Raw genomic sequence first — 23,226 nt, 5'->3', positions numbered from 1 at the left:
GTCCACAGTTCTCTCCCACGAAAGGTGTCCTTTCACAAGAGACCAAACCTGCACATCAGGAGACCACTCTACTCTATCTGAAAGGACCAGGTGAGTCTGGAGGGAGAGGACGTCTGTGATATATACCTTAGTGAATAAACCGAGCTGCAGAAAACATATAGTATGGCCTTATTTTTCAATAAAGCATATATACACACACATAGACATAGATTTCTCATATACGTGTATGTATGTGTTTATTTATATGACATAGGCATAAAGGTCATGAAATATATACTCCACATTGTCAGCAGTTTTTACTCTCAGGAAAAAAGGGGAAGGAAGTAGGGGACTTTCGGTACCACCACAGTTCTCTTTTCAGTATTCCAGTTAAGTTTACTTGGAATTTAAAAGTTTACTTAAGTCCAAAGTAAAATGGATGAGGACTCCACAAGACAGAATGCTATAATGGTCATTAAAAATCATGCCAGCCGAGATAGAATACTGTAAAAAAATTGTCATAAGCTGAATGGAAAATGGAGGTCTCCACACAGCAAACAGGCACACAGTGCTTGCTGGTTTTTATGACAGAGGTAATACACACTGATGAAAAGAACAGAAAATAGATTTTAAAGTGTTAATTATTATCTCTGAATACTGGGAACAGGATAGACCCTTTTGACCCTTTTTTCAGAATTTTATATTAAATACACATTATTTTTCATCTGAAAAATGCATTTTTAGATGTCTAGTAACACACATTGGAAAAAATACATGAGTACTTACAGAAACAAATAACTAGGAGACACCGAAGCACCGTCACACAGTGCAGAATGGGTGATCCTGAATAACACCGCGCAGTTACATAAGGACCCAAAAATTGAAAGCACCCGCTGTAACAGGGCGCGTCCCCCTTCCATTTGTCAGTTGTGTCTTCAGGGCTGAGGCAGTTCTGAGCACGGCCAGTGTCAGTGCTGGTGTCTGGATGGATGCCACTGGAGGTGAAGGCACCTGCAAGCCGAGAGGAAGAGCAGAAATCATCCTCTGCTTTTTCTGTCTTGTTTCTTTTCTCTTTTAAAGAGAGGCGGAAATAAGATAAACTGAATCTTCCCTACTGAAATTTCAGTATTGAAACAGTTTTTATATTGTTCACAACTTATATTCTGCCTATAACTGTCTTTTCAACAAAGCATTATATTTATTAAATGTTAATTAACTCAGTTAATTAACTACCTGTTGAAACCTATTAAAGAACATGAAATGCACTACGTGAAAGCACCACACCTGCAGTGACTAGCACAGCTGTTTTGACGGCAGTGCAGTCAGCCCCCACCATCACGTGGCCCTGAGCTCCTGATGCTGGGAAGAGAGCACGCTGCTTCCTCAGGCGGAGAGAAATGGTAAAAGTATTTTCTGAAATCTACAGCACTGACAAAACATAACTGCTTAATCCCAGGCTCCTTTGAGGCTGTCATTTTCCGTTTCTGGCCAACACCCGTCAATGAGCAGAACCACCCCATTCCCGAGTCATGGGACACACGTGGGCAGCAGTTTTGGAGAAATTTCCAGGTATAGAATGTAAACCAACTATACATAAAAGTCTGAAAAAGAAAAGATGCAATAATCTGATTTTGGAAGACACTCAATATATTCTCCTAAGCCTTAGTAGTTGGAAAGTCTGGGCTTCTCCTAAGCCACTTATTTGTTTCACAGCCAGTAAGCATCTCCCACAAACCCTGTTTCCCTGTGTCTGCTGGGAGCCTCAGGCATATTGATGTTGTCTATCTTATAAGTCACAAGGCAGAGGCGTGTGTCTCACGCCTGCAAATCTCACACAGGCTCAACTGCAAGCCTCACTGTCTGAAATTGGCCCCATTTTCTCACCTGTTTATTTGGTATCTGTTCTTCTGTAAGCTGCCTGAAATGCTTCTTGGAACAAGTCAGAAGAATGAGTGGGTAGAGAAATGGACAGATGGACAGGTGAGAGATGGGCAGACAAACAGGGAGACTCCAAGAGAAGGGGAGCAAACAAAATTTCCTGTGCAAAACCCTCTTCTAGTCAGGGAAGAAAACCACCACAAAGAAGTGTGAAGAGGCAGGTGGCTTAGGACTGTTTCCTGGATTCCATGAAATGTCACACCAAGAGATGAGAGGGTAGAAGTATAAATAATAAAAGATAAAAAGCATGCATGTTTGAAAAATATATCTACATTATGTACTTTCTAAAGAATAGATTCAAATCGGCAAGGCCCAATAACCCAATTCTTGGGTATTTACAGAAGTGAGAATCCCAACTCCAATCCACAAGGCATCCCTTCGGAGCACTGAGAGTCTACACGGTGTGGTCATAAAGGCATCACCGCAAAAGCTGTGCTATCCTGCACTTACGAGGAACGAGCAGGTGTGCTCGGGCTGCCCACTCACGTCATTTACACCCCACAGCAACTCTACGGGGTAGGGATGCCTAGCGAACCCCATCTCTGCAGGACAGAAAACAAGTCCAAGAGAGGCTAAGCCGATCTACCATTTCTCCATCTCACAGGACTTGTCACTCCAGAGCAGGAATCGAACTCGGACCCACGTTTGTAACCACAGTACTACCGTAATTTATGTGCTTTTTGTGTGTATAATACATTTGTTTCTGGCATGAAAGTGTATTTAATAAATGATCGGTTGTCTTGTCTATCTCATTAGCTCACAATCTTTATATTTTTGAATTGTACCCTTCCCCTGGAGAAATGAACGGAAAGAGCGGTGGTCAGAATGAGGTGGGGCTCCATTCTTTATCTGTTACCTCATCTCATCCAAGTCCCCAAACAGGGAGAAGGAGCAAAGGTTTTCTTCATCTTTTAATGAGAGGGCTCCAGTGATGGTGACTTACTCAACTCCAAAACCGAGTCTGGGGGAAGGGCACATGCAGCAACGAGAGCAGTATCACCTGTAGGAAGGCAAAAAGAGCTCAGGGGATGGCTCAATGGGTCAGCCTGATTTCATTTCAATCGATAATACAATAACACACTCTAAAAAATCTAGCATGCAATGGATTTGCTCTTTCTTGACATCTAGCAAGTTTCCACAGCCCACATGTAACATTATCATGAACTAGTGAAAGGATGAGTCCACAGACAAGAAAAATCAATGCCACAGGCACGCTGAAACCCAGGCTGGAAGAAAGGAAGGGAAAGGGCATAGTTAAGAAGAGAGGAACGTCTGGGAAAAAGACATCATCACAAGGACTCTCAAGCATCATCCAGCAATCATATAATCATTCTTTCAAGAGAGAGTTACTTAGGTCCTATTTTCTGCGAGATTTTACAAAGGGCAAAGAGAGACCGCAGCGTCCATGGTGGCAGCAAGTTGCGGGGCTATAATACAATTCTAATCCTGGTACCTTGCTCACTTGTCCTCAGTATAAAGGCAAAAAATAAATAAAATAATACTATGTAAACCATACACATTGCTGAAATAAATTAAAGAAGACCTAAATACCTGGAAAGACACACCACGCAGATTCCTGGATCAGATGACAGCATTCTTGGGATGGCAGTGCTCTCCAGAGCGATGCATACATATAACGTGGTCTCGATCACAATCCCAGCGGGCTCCTCTGCAGTAACTGACTAGCTGCTGCTACAATTCATATGGGAATTCGAGGGTCTCAGTAAACAAAACGTACTTGAAAGAGAAGTACAACGTGAGAGGACTTGTAATTCTCAATTTCAAACCTTACATCTGTATCTCCAAGTGAGATTAGAGGCCATTTTTAAGTTATTATTTTGTTTATCCTTATTTTCTAAATTCTGTACAACAAATATACCTGTTAGAATAAGAAAAATATAAAGTAAGTTATCTTTTAAAACATGAACACCGATTCATTCATTGGGAAAAAAATTATTTTAACTCTAAAGAAGTAAACAAATATCTAGTGAAAAAGGACTACTTAAAAACAAGTGTGCATTTACAATTTTCATAAATTGAAAACTGAAAAGCACAAACACATCAAGTTTCTAGGGAGACTGGTGAAACATATTAACAATTATTTTAAAAATTCTTATTGAAAAATGAAAACTCAAGAAAGGGAAATTCGTGATTTACAGCCAACTGCAAACACATGGAAAGCAAAGGCCTAGAAATCACAGTTCCTTTAACTCTGCTACTAACGGAATAGGAGAGGAAATTCCTCACTGAGGGGACAGTGGAATCCCATGCATAAGACAGGATACACAGTACAAACTGCAGTAATATCGGGAGTGAATAACTTAGAAGAATTCTGAAGTTATAACATTGCTGAAAAACTATAAAAAACACTGACAGGCAGATTAAAACACACAGTCATATATATTATATAGAAACATATGTAGTCTGCTCCCATGTTGCATAGAAATACAAACATATTTGTTCATTTATGGGCACTTATGACTTTATCCCTGGTAGAATATTTCAACTAGATCAAATAATCAATATAACACTCCTCTTGTCAAATCTACTTGATAAGTTACTCTGCTATGTAACCATAAAGTGTCTAAGATAGATCTAAAATTAGTGAAAAAGAGCTTTGTATGGCTTCTTGAATTCTTCTCAAATTTCCAAGCTTAATTTTAAAATAGATCTGAGCAGTATTTCTATATTATCTTTTCCCTTGTGAAATGAACAACACAGTCTGTTGTCAAAATTCTGTGCTTACAAATATTCACGAGCACAGTATCCTCACAAAACTGCTGGACAGCAAAGCACTATCCAGACACTGTGACCAAATAAATGAAACACAAGGAAGACAGTGACCCTATTCTGGAGGGCTTATAGTCTGTGTCAACACTGGGGTTTTTACTTGATTGGTTTGATTGGGTAGCAAAATAAAATCAATCAAGTACTTTCTTCTTTGAGCGTTCTGTATGTCATGACTGTTTTTAGTGTCATGAGCAGGAAAGACTTAAGCATGACTTGATTAGGTCAACTAGCAACAATCATCACTGGAGAGTGAGTAATATAGAAGTTAACTGATAGCAATGCTCCTGCCTACATGAGCCCTATAATAAATCTACACTGACATCCGAAAGGAAAATAAGGAGATGAGGTCCCCAATGAGAAAACAAACTAACAAGAAATCAAAAAAGGAAAGATGTTTTCATTAATGATTCCAGGCAGTAGTGGAGCATGGTGGTGAAGATCACATATTCTGGGGAAAAACATGAGGGGTCTGAACTCCCACAGCACTGGGTAGCTGTGACACTGATATTTCAGTGAAATTTTCTGCACCTCAGTCTCTTATCCAAAGACGGGAGAAAACAACCACACCCATCTCCTAGACTGTTTCTACAAATTTAGATATTTTATACATAAAAGCTTAAATAAAATACTTCAGATTTAAAATAATACCCCAAAACACATGGAACAATGAAAACAGAGATAAATTGGAGTTCATCAAAATTTAAAACTTTGCTTCAAAGGGCACCATTCAGAAAGTGAAAAAACAACACACTAGAGAAAATTTTTTCAAATCATTTATCTCATAAGGAATTTGTATCTCCAAATGAAGAAAAAAACCCCTACAACTCAACAATAAAAAGGCAACTCAATTAAAAAATTAATAAATGTTCTGAAAAGGTATTTTTCAAGAAAAACATAGAAATGTCCAATAAGCACAATGAAATGATGTTCAATAGCATTAGCTGTAAGGAAAATCAAGTCAAAACCACTAGGAGAAGCCGCTTCACACTCACAACAATAGGTTATAATAAAAAAAATGGTAACAAGCACTAATGAGGACACAGAGGAAGTGGAGCGCACAGCCCTTGCTGGTGAGGACGTAACACAGCGTGGCCACTTTGGAAAACAGCCTGGCAGGGCCTCAGAGAGTTGAACATTTCGTTTCTGACTTACCCAGCAATTCTGCTCTCTGGGCACACACGAAAGAGAACTGAAAACAGATATCCACATAAAAAATCCCACATGAGTGTCCACGGCGACATTACTCATCACAGCCAAAAAGCAGAAACAACCCATATGCCTATCACCTGGTGAATGGGTAAACGGAGGGGCCCAGCCATACAGTGGAATGTTATTCAGCAATAGCAAAGCATAGAATAGTGACTCAGGCCACAACATGGACAAACATTGAAAACGTTACTCAGTGTGAAACTAGTCGGTCACAATAGACGGTTCCACTTACATGAAGTGACTCGAATTACATTAAATGTCCAGCACAGGCAAATCCACAGAGAGAAAAGTGGCTCCTTGGGGCTGGGGGAGGATGGGGAAGATGGGAATGTCTGCTTATGCATACGGGGTATCCTGTTGGGGGGATGAAAATGTTCTAAGATTGAATGGGATGCACAATTCTGGGCATAGAGTAAAAACCGATGTACATTTTAATGGGTGAATTGTATTAAAACTGTTAAGAACAAAAGCATCTCGGGGCAGTACCTTCCAGAGTAAATGCAAATTGCTAACTTTTATTAGAGGAAAAAGAAACTGCCCTCAGCATGAAAGCAGGAGATCAGCAAATGTGAGTTAACCGAAATTGGACAAGAGCATTTCACTTGAAACAGTTGCTGAGTGTACACAAAATATTCAGAAATAGGAGAATCACCTTGACATCACGAAGAAGCATTCTGCTTCAAATGCAGATCAAGGATTCGGCAAGCCCTGCTGCCAGAAATGACCAGAGAAGAATCCTGATTCATAAAACTAGCACCAGAGCCAACAAGGAAATGGTGGTGAGGAAAGCAGGCGGCGAATATCTGGAAGAGTTTGCTACAAATATTTTCTCCACCGAAAATTTAAAAATAAAATGAAAGTGATGAAATGCTGTCTTGACATCACGTGAATGGGCTTCCTTCGGTGCTCGACTGTTCTGTAACCCAGATTGATAGACTCAGGAGAATCAGCATGGCTCCTGGGGGTCCCCAAAGGACTGCCCACCAGCACGCTGACCACCATCACATCTGCCAGGGTTGAATTGCAGGGAAGAGACCAAGTTCTGAAAGGTACCGGAAATGTTGACAAGGGAAGAAAAGGATGAGTTTAGTCCTGGGACAGAGGCCCGCTGAGCAGAGGCCAGAAGGCTGCAGGTGAACTGCAGTAGACCTGGGGCAGGAAGGGATCACGGGGGAGCATATCTCAATTCTCTTCTGTCTCTCCCTCCTGTAGGAGAGATAAAGCCTGCATCCTTCTCACCTGGAACTGTGGGTTCTGGCTGGAAGAAGTCTTACCGACACGGAATGATTATTCAAGACTCTGTGGAAAAAGTCAAGAAATCGAGAGGGAGTAGGGAGCCATCTCCATGAGCCTCTCAAATGTTCCCATATTTATTGTGTATAATCAAAGGAAAACTTCGTTAACAGTTGTGAGATAGTAAGGAGGAAATTCGGGAAAGACAGGATGAGGCAGAGATTGTAGAATACACAATGAGTACAAAGGATTAGTGTATGTTTAGGGAAGTCATGGGGTGAGGGGAACAAGATACACTTTTAGATATGTTCATTACAAAGCACACCACCAGACCAGCCAGGTCTTTGTTTTGGGGATAATAGACTAACAACACACAAGCCCAGCGTTTATAGCTGAGGGTCTCGGTCCTTGCTTTGCAACCAGCAGAGTGCTACCTAAAACCTCAACTACACAAGCAAAGCATTGTCTCTGCTTTTTAAGGAAAGGAGACTGGAGTGAAGATGCACAGGAACTTGCTTGCAAAGCAGTACCAAAGCATATTTTTTCTTCTTAAAGTTCAGAGGCGACTGTGCTGTGTTATAATTTGTTAACCCAATCATGGGCTCCCACATGGAACCATTATGGAGGACACCCTAGGATGACTAATCCTGGATGTGGGTCTCTTCCTGCCATCTTCAGCCACTCTAGCAGGGTCTACGCACATCCGAGAATAACGATCCTACGGAACCACCCACTCTCTTAACTCCTGATGCTTGAAACTTAATTTTAGCTCTACACAACTTTCCGTAGAAAAGTTTCAGCAATAAAAGATATAATATTCCTTTTATATCTCATCATATTACTGATTTTTCTGATTGCTCTCTGCTGCTTCTACTTGGTAAAGCACCTCATTCTGCAGCTGAATTCAGTAATTTCCGTTGTGCATTTCTAGCCAGTTTGGGCTCGCTAAATTCTATTGGTCAAATATCGATATACTTAATTGATTTCTTTGTTCATCAATTTCAGCCAGGAGGAGAGGGAGTGTCACTCTTTTCCTCAGCCCACCCTCAACACTTTTCTCATCAACTCAGGCCTCCTGAAAACAAAACAAATTATTTTTTTCCCTTCTACTCTTTCCACAAACACAACAGGAAACATCAGTCTGGAGAAAGTATTCAACACAAATTTTAAAACAAAAATCTATAAACCTGAAGCAACTCCATCTCCGAATCATGATACACAATGACATGAGAGTAATTGTGTCAGGCACAAAGCATGAGGGAGCCTGACTACCTGATTTCTATTCTTCAAAGGAAGGAAGATTTTCGTATTTTTTATTATCATTCTTGGTCATTGTTTCTGATTATGCCAAAAAATAGTTTATGAAATAATTATGCACTGCAATAACAGATTTTTAATGTATCAATTTTAGAAGGCATTCAGAGGGGATAGGAAAACCCACCTCTGTAAAAAATGTAAAATTTCTTCCCCTGTTAAGAACACGTATACAAAATGCAACAGAGAATTCAAATTCTTGTGGAGAGGATCAAAACCACAGAATCAAAGCAAAGTCATTACAATGAGTCAATTTAAATTTCACTGGACAAACATGCTCAATGCATACAAATAATTTTAAAGGCACACTGCAAACCATTCACTTAATGATCTGCAGGCTAGAGGAAGAATTTCCCTCTTGAACAGACAACAGAAATCAGTAGGTTGTCCCACCAAACCAGGAGCAGAGAACAATCAGGTTTTTAACAGTTTTGATAAATCAGCATGTTCTAAAGATCAAAATCCAGAAATTTTAAACATTCATTCAAACCACAATGAAACAAGCACTTAAAGAAAAAAAAACACAAAGAATCTAAGCACAGAGGTCATTTAGATAGATCAATGAGAATTTCTTGTACCGCTGGAAGAAAGAACAGGCTATAACCTTTTACTTGAAAAATAAAACTTCTTTTAAAGATAAATGCTAAAACATATTTCATCTTTCATGTTGCCTTAAAAAATCTGAGGTACTTGTATCTGATCAGAAAAGCAATTCTGAGTAATATTATGTTACAATTCAGTGCCAGTTTGCTCTAGAAGAAAAGAGAAAAGTTACTATTTCTCATTCTGCACAGTTTAAAGAACCTCCCTGTCTCTATCTCCTCCCATTTCCTAAGCTCAACCTCCCTAACCCTTCTGAAACAAGTATGAGAAAGTCTTATTCCCAACATGCCAAATGACAAAAGAATATCAATTTATTTATGTAAATATATGCCTACACCTTGAAATGGAGGAGAAAGTTATCAGAAGTCCTATATGGAACTTCTTTCTATCTTCCTGATATCACACACACAAACGTTCACACAGACACAGACACATACCCCCTGGATTACTGAGCACTTCACAAGCTTAGTACTTACAACTTGTAGAAGATAACTTTGTAGTTAATTCAAAATACAAAACTTTCAGCTTTTGAAAGTCTTCATCATCTGCTAAACCATCCAAATATCAAAGAGACCCAATTAGCCTTCTCTGTAGAATGTAATTTCCCTTGATTGCAAAAAAGACCCTAAGAAGTACTGGATCAAAGATTCGTGTTTATCACTACCTATGATCGTTTTTAAGCACATTAACAGATTCAGAAATGTATGTCTCATCAACATTTATTCCTATTGAAATAGCATACGTGTTCAATTGTCTATACAGTGACTAGGTCCCATGATGGTGTTTAAGAGCTATTTTGTGTATAGCAATATTTATATTCAAGTGCAGAAAAGGAGGGTGTGTTTTACTCAGTTGTAGAGCACCTGATTAGCATGCACAATGTCCTGGCTTCAGTCCCCAGTACCTCCAAAAAAATAAATAAACTATGTGCATATTTAAAAATAAGAATAGTGCAGCCACTACGGAAGACAGTGTGGAGATTCCTCAAAAGACTAGGAATAGACTTACCATATGACCCAGGAATCCCACTCCTGGGCTTGTACCCAGAAGGAAAACTACTTCAGATTGACACCTGCACCCCAATGTTCATAGCAGAACTATTTACAATAGCCAAAACATGGAAACTACCTAAATGTCCATCAACAGGTGACTGGATAAAGAAGATGTGGTATATATATACAATGGAATACTTCTCAGCCACAAAAACCGACAACATAATGCCATTTGCAGCAACATGGATGCTCCTAGAGAATGTCATTCTAAGTGAAGTAAGCCAGAAAGAGAAATAAAAATACCATATGAGATCGCTCATATGCGGAATCTAAAAAACAAAAACAAACAAAAACAAAGCATAAATACAGGACAAAAATAGACTCATGGACCGAGAATACAGACTTGTGGTTACGGGGGGGGGGTAGAGGGTGGGAAGGGATAGACTGGGATTTCAAAATTGTAGAATAAATAAACAAGATTACACTGTATAGCACTGGGAAATATACACAAAATGTTATGATAAATCACAGAGAAAAAAATGTGACAATGAGTGTGTATATGTCCATGAATGACTGAAAAATTGTGCTGAACACTGGAATTTGACACAGCACTGTAAAATGATTATGAATCAGTAAAAAATGTAAAAAAAAAGAATAAACACAGGGAAATATACACAAAATGTTATGATAAATCACAGAGAAAAAAATGTGACAATGAGTGTGTATATTTCCATGAATGACTGAAAAATTGTGCTGAACACTGGAATTTGACACAACACTGTAAAATGATTATAAATCAATAAAAAATGTTAAAAAATAAAAATAAAAATAAATAAACAAAGATGCAAAACAAAAAAAATAAGAATAAAGTTATAAAAAAACGCAGACTAAAAACCACTGCAACCTAGGTACTACAATTATACTAAAAAAACAAGTGTTTCTATCAAATATTCACTATATGCCAATCACAGAGACAACCACAAGTCACCCCTGAAGCTTCACGTGTGATTCTCAACAACCCTACTAAGTAGACACGGATGAGAAACCCGGCTCTGCGGATGAGGTGACGGAGCTCAGAGGAGCCGGGGACGCTGACCGTCCTATTCCGTGTGACACCGCGTCAGCCCAGGGCAAGCGCTGACAGTGCTGCACTGAGGGGACACCCAGCTGCATGGACCCTTGGGGTACTGGGGAGTCCCAGAAAACACTAAAAATTTTTCAGTGAAAAATCAGCTCAAATATATTACACTGTGCCGCATCCCTTAAACAGGGAACGTGAACGAGACCTTTTTGATGCGTCCATGTTCTTTCTGCCATCATCAGTTACTTGCCCTCACTGCATCACCAGTGATGATCTGGACCCCATATGAAGTGCACTCAGATGGCAGAGCTTTTAATGCTGTTTTATGAAGTTTGTAAGACTCTGTCTATGCCTCACACTGGTGGTCATCCATCACTTCTCACCAGTGTGGACGTACCACCTGAAATCATTCCTTTCTGCTTTTTAAAATCCCTTCATCTACTCCAGACTTTTCAATAGCAAAGAAGCAGCTAAACCACAGACAGTGGACAGCTTTTCACCAAATGGACTCGAACAGCCCATCTGACTACCTGGAAGCTCTTTTCTTCTATTAAACCCACTTCCAGGTACTTCATCATTTTCTGATTGGTTAACTGGGCCTCTGACTGGCCTACTCAGAGAGCTCCCAACCTCACATCCAGGGGTGGGAGAGGACCCTGCTGTTGGGGGAAATCAGTGAGGAAGGTGGACATCCTTCAGCCACGTCTGCATGGGTAGAAGTGACACAGCGTGCTCAGAAATTATACCGTCATCACCCCTAGGCTCCCATGGACTGGTTTCACATTAACCAAAGTCATGAGACACTGATGCAAGAAAACCAGAAACTTAGCTTATTAATGTAACAGAAGACGTGAATCTATGAACCAGACTGAAATATCAGAGTTCAACCATGAGTATATTTTCTCCTCCACTGCCCAATATCGGGCAGGCAGTCACATGGCAAGCATGGACAGAAACGGAGCAGGAAGGGTTTCTAGATTAACTCAATGAACTAAATTTCTATTATACGAACAGATCTACTGCCCAGAAGACAATTAACGACAATCACGGTGCACTCTCCGTGGACAGCGGCAAGACATGACTATGAGCACCCATGTAACTCTCCTTTCCCTGTCCTTTATAGGCTAACTGATGCACAGAGGTACAAAGATTCAGGGATGCTGATAACGCTAAACACAAAAAGCCCATCTCTGGGAGCCTCAAAACCAGACAGCCAGGGTTTAAATACCAGCTCTGCCAATTACTAGTTCTGTGATTTTGCCAACTTAATTACCCTCTGTGTGCCTCAATTTCCACACTGTAAAACTGGGATAACAATCAAACCTTCCTTACTCACTTGTTGAGAAGATTGAAGGATTCATTTCTGTAAAATGCTCAGAAAAGAATGTAGCACATTTTGGGTGTTCAACAAATGTCAACTTAATATCAAAGTTATTTACAAGTCTCCCCTCTAATCATCTTATGTGTTTCCTGGCTAGCCTAAGTCCCAAAGAACATCCTTATTTCTCCTTTTATAAACAATTGGGGAGTACCCTTATGTTCCATCCCACCACCTGTTTAAACTGAGGGAGGGGATGCCTCCTAACCACTCTTTTGGGCCATGGAGAGTGCTTCTCCCTTCACACCCTTGGCCCCTGGCCCACAGCTAGCACTCATCACACTAACAGAGTGAGGTGTGAGTCCGGGGAGACAAGCGGGACATGTGAAACCCTTCCTTTCACTCCAGTGTTGGTCACCATTGGGAAGCACCTGGGATGCTCAGCTCCATGGCAGGAAAGCCCTGTGCATGAAGGGGCAGGTCCTCTCAAGGGAAGGCTCGCTGTGGCCCAGAGCTACATGGGACAGGGTGAGTCTGTATTTCTGGGACACAGTATCATGACACGCATTTTCCCACAGCCTTGAAGTTCATGAAGAACGTGGCTTCATCAGTAACAAAGAAGACATTTATCACCTGTCTACTCTTTTGTGTCATCTCTCAGTTGGCTGCTGGAGACAACATGTGTATAAGTATTGGATCTCCTTAAGCCCCAAAATATATGAAGCAACAAATAATTCTGTGGCTTAACATTGGTTCAGGGCGACTGTGTAACTGTCCTGACTCTGCTGATGCTAAATTATGGGTATAGGAACTATGGAACCTCCTCAAATATCTTTCATCATAAAAACAGCTCTTCTTATTTTCCTGTTTCTTAGTAATTGCCAAAGACTCCCAAATGATGGCTTCACACAAAACAGCAGCTAAAGTTTAAGAGCCCTCTTGACATACTCACTGTGGTAAACACTGCACATAATTTCTAATTCTCACAATTCTACAATTCATATATGAATGTCCCCATCTCACAGACGAGGGAAAAACTCAAAACGAACTGTCTCAGGCTCACGTGGCTCAGTGGCAGCACGTGCAACCAAACCCAAGTCAAAAAACTACACCCCTTCGTATATGTACCAAATCTCCTACCACCAATTAACACACAGCGGCGGGGTCAAAACTCAGGGAACTCAATACACTTTTCACCTTTAAGGTCGTCCAGATGCCGCTTCTAGCTGTTTTATAAAATCCCGGCTCATTGGTTTCTAACACTAGAAGAAAAGCCCGATTTTCCCATTGCTTGCACAGCAAGTCTGAAATGTTCACAGTGAGATGACAGAATAAATCTAAGATATAAGCAGAATAACTTTTCCAGGTAGACACACATAAAAGACATTGGGCTCTTCTGAAGCATTAAGTAAAGGAATCAAAATAAAATAAAGTTATTTAAGCCTTCTTTTACAAACAGGAATGTTAAGACTGTAAGAAGGTGCAACAGTGCCACCTATGGCTAAAATGACCTTCCAGGTTGCCGGGAAAGATGCAACACAAAAATTGCCTGTAGGATCAGAAAGGAGAAACAGATAACTAAAAGCTTATGTAGCATATACTGCACTTTGATTCGGGGGAAGGGAGGGATATTCAGTATTTAATTTGATACTGCTAATACTCCTGAATATAAACAGAAGACATAGGCTCATGGAAACTCATCTTAGAAGAGGAAAGAATCCAGTTCAGCCACTTCATTTTACAGGAGGGGAAACTGAGACATGGAATGTGTCCTCCTGGCAATCGGCAGCAAAGGCATCCTAGGCCTCATGTCTTGCACTGTAGCAAAAACCAACAGATCTGTACTACGCCTATGTTCATAAAAGTCACGTTTGTATTTTTCCAACAGTAGGTTATCTAATATTTTGCAAAATACTTCTCAAAGATCCAGGATATCATACAAGTTTGTCGACATACAAAAATATTTATTTACATAATAAAACAGCATGAGCTTTATTCTCTCTATTAAAAAAGTAATGTGTCAAATCAATGTTTTGATATTTTAAACCTGTTAAGAGTGTAGAAAAAAATCAAAATTTTCTTTAATCACAAAAGAGAGGAGCTTATTTCCTGAAAATGATCAATGTGGATTTTACTAAACTTAATTGATCTGGTCAGAATCCCACGAATTTAAATATCTGAGTGGATGGTTACACGGCAACATAAATTCTGATTTGTAACAATACATATTCTGTGTAAATAATCTTCAAGGTCATCTGATTAAGGCAATTTAACTAGTCCCTGTCTCACTAGAATGATACAGATTTCATTAAAACTTCATACTACACCAAAAAAAAAAATGAATCCTTGTTACTTTAAACCATATTCAAATATATCATACATATACATATTAAATATGCATCAGAAATAAGCGACACTCTTTAGTATTCAGTGTTGATCAATCTAAAATATCTGTCATTGTGACAGCACTTTTATTAAGCACCTCTTGTGTTCTTTGTATACAAGGCGTCTAACTCTCACAGTCAGACAAATTAAACAATATTACTAAAATTTCACAAATGAGGAAATGTACTTAAGCCATGAAAACAACTTACATATTCATCAACAGGAAAGAAAATAGTAAAGACTTTACTTACAATATTCACTGACAATCTTTTCTTCCATATTAAGACTACATAAAACCAATTCAGTCTTTGTAAGTATTTCTGTCAATAAGGGCCACTAGAGAAAAACAAGTAACATCAATAGCAGTGGTTGGACTTTCAGAGCCCACTTCTCTTTTGCATTATAATTATTTTTAATGTTATGTTTTTAGTGCTTACAGAGCACTAAAATATAAAATTAACTTTTTAAGTAATTACCTGAGAATTATAAATTTGTGAAAATAAACAATTGTAATTTCTGCCACTCTGTCTCACCTTCTCAATGGTGTCTCTCCTTTGAAGGCATCATCAAGCTGAGATCACTAAACTCGGCCATTTATGGAGTCACAGGTGTTTGGGTAACCACTTAACGGGAGGCTGATTAGAGGAGCAATTAAGAAAGCATCCTGTGCAGCCTGGGTTCCAGCACCGAGCTAGCCACAGCCTGCTGCGTGTAATTTGGGACAAGCTGCTCCATCTCTCAATCCCTCAGCTGCAAAAAAGGAGACACTGATACCTACAATCAAACACCTGCTATGAACTAAAACATGAGGAAAGCATTTTAGCCTTAGGTAGGTGTCCACTCACAGTGAGTTTGGTCATTATGATGATGAGGATGCCTGTTAATAAATTAAGCTAGACCACAAAGGAGAAATCACCTTAAAGGAGAAACATTTTAAGTCAATGAGCATTTCTTTTTGGATGGACTGCACAATATTCTATTGATTTTTTTAATAAACCAAATTTTGTCCATTAATTATAGATTTACAGGTTCATGGACAAGTCTCCAGAAAAAGAATTAGAGGCCTCTAAACTCCGTAAATTAAGAAAGTAAATTAAAAAAAATCAGGGAGGAGGTTATACCTCATGTGGGAGAGTATGTGCTTAGCATGCATGAGGCACTCAGTTCAGTCCCCAGTAACTCCATTTAAAAACATGGTTTTTTAGGAAATGGAAAATTAAAGCAAAAAGATGGAGGAATACAGACTTTTTTAGAGACTCATCTCAGATTTAAGATGGGGAAGAAACCATCTATTTCTCAGAGGAAATTTTGAGGACTATGTAAACTGGATCTGAGATTTCTAGTTCTTTAACATTATTCATGAATTCATATTACCAAGTCATAAACTACCTGATAATTAACAGTGGTGATACTGATCATAACAGCTGCCATCACGGATCGAGCTCCGGCTAGGACTGCTCTGTTCTGACATCTCTGCCCCTGAGGCCTCACCAGACTGACAGCACTAAACTAGGTCATTCATGAGCACCTCATGTAAGTCCTCCATTTGTGCTTCTGACTCTCCCCTCACCAGCTCCTCTGAGGGAAGCACTGTTATCATCTTACCCACTCACAGATAAGGCGACTGAGGCACAGAGGCTAATCCCGTTCCAGGTCACATTGGCATTAAAGGACCTCTGTATTTCTGCTGTTTTGCTTTTGACAAAGTAATCTGAGATATCAATTCAAGGCAGACTGTTAAATAATCAAGTCTGTCAGGTCTTCACCTCAAAGAGCAGATACTATAAATTCCTGATGTAGGATGAGGCTGCCGCCACAAACTGACTCAGCTTGAAATTAATATCCAAGATGAAGCAGCGGATACACGTAAATATTCACGATTGTCAAGTCTACTCACGGGTCTGGGCCCTTCACTGCCTGAACGGGGGTGAAATCCCCACCCGTGTCTGGGAGAGATGCACGGTGCTTCCCGGGCTCAAACAGGCTTCACGGGCTATTTCCTCCCACAGACTGGCCTCAACGATTAAAAGCTCTCAAGGTTTTTACACCATGCAAAACAAAAAGACATTTCTGCAGATGGAGCACTTTCTTAGGCTTAAATCTTTTTTTGCCTACACTCACCCAGGGGGAAAAAAGAAACATGACTCTGCAAAGTCTCTGACCCTCACCACTCACAGGAGTAGAACAGCCACAGCAGAAGATGGCTCTTCACATTGCAGGATGAGAACAAAATAAAGATGCCCCAACAACAGGCACTCCCAGACACAGCGCTCAGCAGTCTTCTGCAAACTCACGGTTGTGTAGCACTCATCACCTTCTATTTCCAGAACACTTCATCACCCCTAAAGAATCCGCCTATCACTAGCAGTCACTCCCTAATCCCCCTCCAACCAGCCCCTTCCAGCCATCACCTGCTCTCTGCCTCTGCATGTGCCTTTTCTGGGCATTTCAGATCACTGAAATCAACAATATTTGACCGTTTGTGTCTGCTTCCTTTCAATTAACAAGCTGTAATCAAGGCTTGTATATTTTGAAGTGGTATCAGCATCTCTTTCTTTTTTTTTTTTTTGAAAACGTTAAAGATTATTAGAAGGTGGTAAGCACTATCAAAAAGAGTAGAGTGGAGCATAAGTGATTGGGTTTCAAAGGGAAAAGTGTGGGTTGAACAGTCAGGGTGGACTTCCAAAAACAGGTGGCCTTTTTCATTTTCCTCTTTTTTTTTTCTTTTTTATTCACTCTTACGTGTGAATAATCTTCCACTACATGGAGATACTACATTCTGTTCATCCATTCAGCAGCTATTTATGGACGAGTTCCAGAAAAATGAGTGTAAGAGTTGACTAGCATGGATGGCATTTAAGCAAAGGGCAAAATGTGCTTTCAAAAAAAAGCCAACAAACAGAGGCACAAGGAAATTCAGTGCGTTTCTGAGCAAAGTGCTTGCTTGCTTCGGCAGGACTACCGTGCAGGACTGTGGCGGATATTGGCAGGAGTCACGGTGTGGGAGAAACATGAGAAGACTCCCCACTGCAAGTAGCTCAGACAATTCTCCTCCCTCATCCTGTATTGTTAGAGCAATGTTTCTAGGTTACTCTTATTTCAAGTAATAGCACTTTAACTGCACATCTTATCATCTCCATCAGACCACCTTTCCTCCAAGCAACAGAAAAGCATTCAATGACCTGAGCAGCTCCAGGACATAATGGTGATGGATTAGGGAGTCCTGCAGCATTCCAGCCTGCAGGCACAAACCCCACATGTGCCCTGGTGATGTCCAGAAAATAAAATGCATGGAAATATCTCACTGTTTTTACATGACATCTGCCCTCAATTTGCCCCAAAATCATGCTCGCAAAGCACTAATCAACCCTCTCAATACAAAAATAAAAAAGCTAAGAAGGCAAATTTAGGCTCTTTCATTCAAAACCAGCAACCATCACTGCCAGTATCTGAGCTGGAATGCTCCTGACTTTGAAAACCACTGCGCAGTTACTTTTCAAGCGTAAAACTCATATATGTATTCCACGTAGATGATATTGCAGTAGGATTTTTCTTTTCAAAATTTCCAGTTGCAACATTAGCACAAGAAAGTTTATGTATAGGCTTTAAAAAATCAATTATCCTCCACTTTCTTAATTTTGAACTAATTATTATTTTATAAATGTGGCTATGCTGCGTATTATAAACCGTTTGATTTCTGAAAACAAGACCTTTATGACCTCACTATTTCAGAGCAAACTTTAACGATTCTTTGAGAGGTGGGGCCTGGGGCGCCCACTATCAGCTCTTTAAATACTGACAAGGATGTGCTATTAAGTAATGCAAAGGCTCTAACTCCACATTAGCTCAGAAAGCAAAGAAACTACACCAAAGACTTCCTTTAATATTTTATATATTCCTATTCTTTTGAATATTAAAGTTCGTAAATGATATGATTTTTTTGAAAAAGACAACAGCTGTATTAAATTTCCGCTCACCAAGAAAGCAATCTTTATGAAGTAAAAAACCCCTATGGAAATCGAAATGACAGGACGTTTCTAGCTAAGTGAACATCCAGATCTGAACACAAACCTAAATCCGATCAGATCTCACTCGAACGAGCTCTACAAAGTCCTGGGCAACCCTGGAAATTAGCTCTTTTGTTCCAAATGTTGGCTGAGCTAAGATCATCACACTAGGCAGGGAAGGAGAGAAGAGGAAAATCCACCTGGCGGCCTCCATCAGTTTTCTTCCAGCCACAAAATGCCTCTAGGTCGGCCCGCTAACAAGTCCCCCAATAAGGAAAGCCGGCATCCACACTGCCCCTGCCATCCCCAAGTAGCCCCGATGCCCATATCCCAGCCTGTGAATGGTCTTCTAATGATCCCCCAGTTGGTGGCACCCACCCCCTCTTCCCCGCTATACAAACACAGAGAGCCACAGCAGCCTTCCCAAATCACAAATTTGATTACATCAACCCCCACTTCAAACCCTTTAGAGGCTCCCTGTTAGAGTTCTAGCCCCACCCCAGACCCTGCTCGCCCATCCTCACCTAAGTACACAGGTCCCCAGTGACCACAGGGGCCCCTGACCTGCTCCTACTTCCCACTTGCTCCAGTCTCATTTTGACTGTTTCCCAAGGAAGCCTTCCCTCCCTCCAACCTCCACAATTTGTTCCTCTCTTCCTAGAACATTCTAGGCTAAGTCAACTTCTGACAATGCTAAGCTCTCAAGAAGCAAATACATTTTGCTTACTAATGTGGCTACACGCTCTCTCCCCTAGACTCACAGAAGTGCACGTGTAATGTATAAATGAATGACCGGTTGGGTCTCAAAGGGACAGACATACCTGCTCTCGCCCGTCCCGATCCTTCGGTCTGTAGAATATCAGAAGCAAAACCAGAAGTACCTTTCCTGAGGGTCACTTCTGTTGACACCCTTCACTGCCTACTGTGTCAGTTCTAGTAAAACTCAACTTCTTCCAAAGCCCTACATCCCGGACTCTCTCCAGTGTCCTCCCCAGCAGGGGCTCCCTCCACCCTGGACCGCACAGGGCACTCTCCACGGGTGCCCACGCCAAAAGCCTCCAGGCCTCTGCCCGGGCTGCACCTGCGATCTGAGACACATTCTTGACTCCTTCTCCTGGCTGACTCTTACTCTGTCCTCACAACTGAATGTAGAGCCCATTTCTTCCAGGAATTCCTCTCCGATAATGTCCTTTAGGTCTTGTCTGGTCTCTATTTATAGCAGCAGTACATGGTGACCAACTGGGTGTTTGCCCGCTCCTTTGAGACCACGAACACTTGGGAACCACGTGGGAAGGAGTGAGAGATTACAAGACGGTTGAGGGAAGCAAAAAGCAGAAATCACAGTCCAAGTCCCAAATTCAAGGATACTTTCTCAGAAAAAAGTATAAACTATTTCACACGGGTCCAATTTGGCTACTATTTTTGTGGCTTGGGGACAGCAAGAACTTGGTGTTCTAGTCCAAAACCTAGGTTACATGCAAAGAAATGTATATATTCATATCCAAAGGAAACAAGAGCTGCTCAACAACAGTTTGCAGTTAGAACTGAAAGGAACTTTGATAAAGGCAATCTCTCTCTCTCTCTCTTCTTTCTTTTCTGGCATCATATAATTTTAGAAGTATTTGCGTGACTAACAGATGGCTACAGCCCGTGATTCTGCACTGGAGTGTTTGGGGCTGAGGAAGACCAGATTAGATTCACTCTGTAAATGCAATCACACCAACACACTGATAGGTGCCGTGGTGGTGAAACTGATGTTCCAAAGCAGGCAACCTTATTCGGTAAGAGAACTCTAAATAGAAAGGAAGAAATGCAATGTCCTATACTGAATTTCATTTGCTATATGGGCCATTAACTGATAGTATATCTTGACTAATGAAACCCAAAAATAAATTGTCAATGTCGGTTTTCTTCATCTGACCATTTTATGCTAACATCGTATATTAAATCCTCACTCCATACGGAAGCTCAGGCCTATGCTGCAGCACAGTTACACCCCGTGGAAGAAAGCCGACCAAGGGAGAATTGGAGAGTTTCCCTTTAGAAGCTGCGAAGTGTGGTTTTACACCTGTATATCATTTGCAACCACATCATCGACAATGGAGTTAGACGTTACCTCTGTGGGGCGAAAAGCACTGCATGCTTCAGAACCATCAAAGAACGCTGAGCTTTGTGAAACAGTCCTGAGGCACTTAAATGATACTTTTTCTGAAAGGCTCCAAATCTGACCCACTTCACCATTCCAGGTATAACAGGGAAGTACTGGAAACAGTAGAGAGAACATGCCCTTGAAGTCTGACAAGGCTCTGCTTGAATCCTGCTACAGCATTTATCAACCGCTAAACAAACCAATTCCTTAACCCCTCTGAGAAGGCTTCCCAATCCCCAAAAGGGGGCTGTCAGCGCCCACCTGGGAGTCATGGATGTGAATGAAACACGCAAGTAGGGCGGCCGACTGCTACCTGACACGGGGCCTGGCTAATTTCCCTCCGCTGCCCTTCTGCCCCTTTAAACTTGCACTGATCCCCCTGGTAAGGATCAAGCCCCCGGAACAGACTGCCCGTATCTTCTGTGTATCCCTGGATACATGACTTACACTTAGGAAGCCAGAAAAACAACTGCCTCCTCCCAAGTCACTAACAATATTCTTAAGAGTCTGGGTATTTTTAACTCTATTTTTCAGGGAGACTATTCCAGAACTTTCCAAGCACCATTCTCCAGGTTGGCTCCCCTCCCAGTGCCCATCCTTCTTACCTCAGATCCTCTGTCTGACTGCCTCCTGTTCATGGGAAAGCGAGTCTGGTAGGGTGGGGACTCCCTAGGCCTCCCTCCCTCCCTCACAGGTGACTGTGAATACCTTCTCCCCACTCCAACTCCAGCTTCTGAGGATTCTAACCTTCCGTATCCTGCAGCCTCTGCACCTTCCTAAGACGCACACGTGGCCAAGACTCTCCCTTTGGATTTCTTTCTGGCTGGCCCTGCTGACCCCCAGGCCCCTTAGGGATAAATGGGATTGCTCTGAAAATGACAAACGCCGCTGGCTGACACACCAAAGCTGCATGGTCTGGGCTTTCCTCCAACCGAGGAACAGCCCTCCCCTCCCTCAGCCTCAGTCTGCAGCTCTCGAGATGATCTAATTCACATGCAAGGCTGTGAACACCAGCTAAGAATGACGACTCCCAACTTGTATCTCTAGTCCAGCTCCTTCACCTGAGCCCCAGTCTCATAGAGCCGAGTGCCTCTTTGAAGTCCTAACTTGGATGAAAAATGGCATCTTAAAAATGCCTCATGTCCACCATTTACTCTGGAATTCGATTCCTGGCAGGTACCTCCCAGACTCCCCATTTTAGTAACAGCCTCAGCACCCACCTAGTTGTCTCAGGTCACATTCAATTTCCACTGTTCCCTCCCCCCGGCCCTGCCCTGGAATCAGTCCTGTTATTTTCGCCAATAAGCTGATCTCAAGTGTGGTTTTGCAGGGACCATGGCCGGAAACACACAAGCTCACAGCATGGTTCACTAACAGTCCGCCGTAGGGTGCTCCCTGGAGGGGAAGGCATCTCCTGCCGCTGGTCACCTCAGAAGGCACTGGATTCTCACACAGGAGGCCCAGGAGAAGGGACTCAAGATTTTCCCGTGGTCTGAGCTTTGATGGGCCCGAGGTCTGGGGGAGCTCCTAATTAGCAGACACACTTGCCAGTGAGCAGATGAGGATGGGGGAACCCACGCAAGGCTGTTATCACTCCAACTCCTGGGCTCTCGGGAGCCACGGGAAAGACCTGTGTCCAGTGTACAGCCCAGCCATCACAGATCCCAGCCTGCATTTGCCAACCCGGACAGCCTAGACTCCATCTACTTGCGACACTTGCTTCTGTTCTGTTCCCCACCCAGAATGTGATGGACTCATTCAGATATTCTGGCCTGTCTCAAGCGAGACAAATTCAGTGAAAAATGAAGTGTCCACATTTGGACCAGAGCATGAAAGGAGAAACAAGGCCTCATGGTCAGCATGATGGTGGTGGCCAAACCCTTCCACCGGGTGAGATGAACCATGGTGAGGGTGAGAATCCAGGGTCCTAGGTCGGCCAAATCATCTTCCTTCACGGTTGTCTGGGGTGTTGGAGACTGACTACCACAAACTAACGACACGGCTGTCAGTGGTGGATGTCAGCTGCAACAGAAACGGATTCAACTCTTTACTGCCAACATGGGTTAAAAGTAAAGGCCGGGGCAGGGAGGTCTGCACGGCTGCTGAGGCAAACCACAGACCCAGCTCTGAATGCCCACTGGCTGGAGCAGAGAGGAAGCTACGGCCCTTTTAGCTGTCCCTGTGTCCAACAGATCCAGGTGAGCCAGCTACTTAGGAGAAGGTCATGT

The 23,226-nt window shown here is 41.7% G+C and overlaps 1 protein-coding gene across 1 annotated transcript in view; it reads right to left on the bottom strand.

The window, feature by feature from the left end:
- Nucleotides 1-835: 835 nt before the first annotated feature.
- Nucleotides 836-23,226, bottom strand: part of LOC140687907 (uncharacterized) — a 125,232-nt gene continuing 102,841 nt past the window's right edge. The window contains exons 12-14 of the mRNA XM_072945832.1: nt 3,469-3,609; nt 2,774-2,917; nt 836-990 (exon numbers count right to left, since the gene is read on the bottom strand). The gene's annotated coding sequence lies outside the window, so the exon portion shown is untranslated. The remainder of the gene's footprint in view (nt 991-2,773; nt 2,918-3,468; nt 3,610-23,226) is intronic.

This window comes from Vicugna pacos, chromosome 21 (assembly GCF_048564905.1).
Source record: "Vicugna pacos chromosome 21, VicPac4, whole genome shotgun sequence".
In the NCBI taxonomy this organism is placed as follows: domain Eukaryota; kingdom Metazoa; phylum Chordata; class Mammalia; order Artiodactyla; family Camelidae; genus Vicugna; species Vicugna pacos.
Note: the sequence above shows the minus strand (reverse complement) of the source record. Positions and strands in the feature narration are given on the sequence as shown.